General features: G+C 43.7%; 1 non-coding gene across 1 annotated transcript; it reads right to left on the reverse strand.

The window, feature by feature from the left end:
* Positions 1-1,937: 1,937 nt before the first annotated feature.
* LOC125611816 lies at positions 1,938-2,012 on the reverse strand. The gene has a single exon (XR_007342054.1). It is a non-coding gene; the product is annotated as a small nucleolar RNA SNORD74 (small nucleolar RNA).
* Positions 2,013-3,178: the final 1,166 nt, after the last annotated feature.

Consider the following 3,178-nt stretch of genomic DNA (forward strand, 5'->3'; position numbering starts at 1 on the left):
TTTGCCACCTCCAGTGACAAGTAGTGTGGTCTTATCTTCTTGTGGCTCAGTGTTGGAACTATCTTTCTTTGATGTTTGAACCTAACTTTGTCTGTAGGTTGTAACTTGGTTTTCTCTGTTGGTGTTCCACACCCTCTGTAGTCTCTGGCCAGACCTTCCTGATTATCCCCAGCACCTTGACCCTCACCTTGACTCCTGCTGCTTGTTTATTGCCCTTGCAATTCCTTTTAGGAGAAGATTTAAACAGGGCTGAGCTTAGCTTATTTTTCCTCTGCTCTAGAGCAGGCTGGAGTGGCTTCCAAAAAGAAGAGAACTCATTGAATGATCCATAATCTCCAGAAAATGGATTTGCACAGCCTGAAAAGGGTACCACATCTTCACCTTCATACACTTGACTCCTTGATTCTTCTTCAGCCTTAGCAGTTTCACCAGGAAAGGGGCCTAGAGGGCTGGCAACTTGAGACACCCTGATGTCCACATTCCTTCCAGCAGTGTGAACTAGATTTCAAATTTAGAAAGACTGTCTGACCTTTAAACCAAAAATTCAATGGTTATTCTTGACCTCTTTATCCCCCGTCACTCTCCTCATCCAATTAACAGCAATGTCCTATAGATTCCACTTCATAAAGATAATATTAAATCCAGCTTCTTCATCCTTGCTATCCACACCAGATCAACCACCAAAATCTCTCACCCCAAATGCTGTAAGAATGTCTTCACTGATTTTAACATTTGGGGCTTACTAGGGAAAGCAGAAACCACTTTAGATATTTCAAGTAGGAAGAATTTAATAGAGGGGATTAAAGGCACATATAACTTTTGGAAAGGCCGAGGTCATTAAGGGTGGGAAAAAACTGCTGCTGACTTTCAGGAAATCGTGACAATCAGGAGATTCTGAAAAGCCAAGAGCCATTGAGTCCAACTCTCTGCTCTGCTAAAGGAGCTGACTTGCAGAGGCTTGCCTGGGGGCCACTGTGAACGTTGCATCTGTGCACATCCACACTACAGAAATGGTGTGTTCCTTCTTCTTGCCACATCTTGCACAGAGCCTGTCACTGGAAATATCTATGCTGGAGCCCTGTGAGGAAGAATTTCTGGAAAATGAGGTTCCAAGCATCTACCCTATGATGAAGATAGATGTGAAGACAGTGGAGCTGGTACTAAATTAACAGCAGATTTCACATACCATGTGTCCATTGGGTATGCCTATCTCTATCACACCCAGTTCAATCACTATACTCTATCTAGAACAATTTTTTCCTGTCCATGCCATTTTTGTGGTCAAAACCCTATAACAACTTCCTGTTTTTCTTAAGTTAAAATAAAAATAAAAACTCTTCAGTGGCCTGAAAGATGCTGATGTGATTTAGCTCCTGCCTAGAGCTTCAGCCTTATCTCTCACTTATTTTACCCTATTATTTTATTTTATTTTTCAAAAAAATAAGAAAGATCTGGAGATATAGCTCAGTAGTAGAATGCCCCTGGGTTCAATCCCCCATTCTCCTCCCCTCTCCAAAATACTCCACATTTCATCCCTGCCCAGTACCATTCCTAATACAAGTTACACCTTTAATTCACTTGTTCCACATTATAAGCTAATGTTGTACCATACTTTTAACTATTTAGGGTCAATACTTCATACCACCTACAATTTGATTTTAAGGCAATAAAGGATGTACTTCATGTTGCAAAAGACCACTGCACCCAAAGGACCACTGATGAAAATCATATGCATGTATGAATATGCTACAGTGAAACCCCCCTATTATGTACATTTATTATGCACCAAAAAAGGGACCACTGATGGAAAAATGGTACACCTCAGAATGCAGCCATCTGAGAACCACGTGAACTCCAACCACTGTCCTTCCCTAGATGGAGCGGCTGGAGGCTTGGGGCACTGACATTAACAAAGGATTACTCTGGTGACTCTGCACACACCACCATCAGAGCCACTGGCATTCATCAGCACTTTCAGATGTCCCTACCAGCACAGGCTTCATCACAGGCATCTTTCTCTGTCTCTATATTCCACCCTACATCTTTCTCTCCAATTTTATTTAATGTACCCTATTCTATCTCAAGCCCTTCACTCATGCTGTTCCACTGAATTGAAATACTTCTCCTCCCTTCCCAACTGCCTTAAACTCTCTTTCTCCTACTCCTGCATCATCTGAAGCATCATTTTCTCCAAGAATCCTACTTTGGGTCCTATACACGTTTCTCCACCTTCTAGAAGCTTCCTTTGTACCTATAATTCTCTTGTATAACATTTCTACTGTTTGAAAGGCTCATAAGACTTTTCAATGTCTATCTTCCCCCATTAGTTTGTAAACTCCATAAAGAGGGACACTGCTGTGAACCCCGTGTGAACCCAAACCACACACATTGCTGTTTTTGTCCAGGGACTCCAAAAGGTACTTTGCCAAATTGTATACAAACTGAAGGTGGTTTTGTTTCAGGAAAACACTTGAGTGGCAAGTCATAGGCAAGCCATGTAACATCTGAAGGGTCCTTGTACCTGTTGGAGGTGGGGAAAATAAAGTTGGCTTCCACCCTCCATTCCCCTTTCCCCTTTTATATATTGCTGTGGGCAGGACTATCCTCACTTGCTTGGGGTGCTCTATATTTATTTCTCAGCCTTACCAGGTTTGTAAAAATTAGGAATTAGACCAGATGAAGCATCAGAAAGTGCTCCTGATATAGCAGGAAACCTTAGCAGGGTCTTTGGTAAAGCGGTTAGAAGTTGTTTTGGGCAGGGGGGCAGGTGTGGCCTGTGCCTCTAGAACTGCTATTGGTCCCTCTACCAAGATGGACATGTTCTGGCAGTTAGCTCTGCCAGCATGCTCCCTAACAGCCTTGGTAAGTTGGCATTGCTCACTCACAGAACTTTTGCCCCCTTTCACAGTGTGCGTTAGCAAGGCAGAGAGATTTCAGGGGCTGGAGCTGATTCAGTTGAATTCCACAGGTGCTCCAGAGACCAGGGGTTGGTGAGGTAACATTGAGGGCATGGCTTTCAGAGGCCAGAAGTGGGGAGGGGGCGTAGAGTTTGGCATGATGAGCTGTTTCTCCAGGTCTGCTGGGCTGAGAGGCTCACAGGAGGGGGTCCTGGGACTGAGCCAAAGAGCTTGGTTACCAGGAGTGCAGAAAGAAACGAGCACTGTGCCAGGATGTAGGA

This window comes from Marmota marmota, unplaced genomic scaffold (genome assembly GCF_001458135.2).
Source record: "Marmota marmota marmota unplaced genomic scaffold, marMar, whole genome shotgun sequence".
NCBI lineage: Eukaryota > Metazoa > Chordata > Mammalia > Rodentia > Sciuridae > Marmota > Marmota marmota.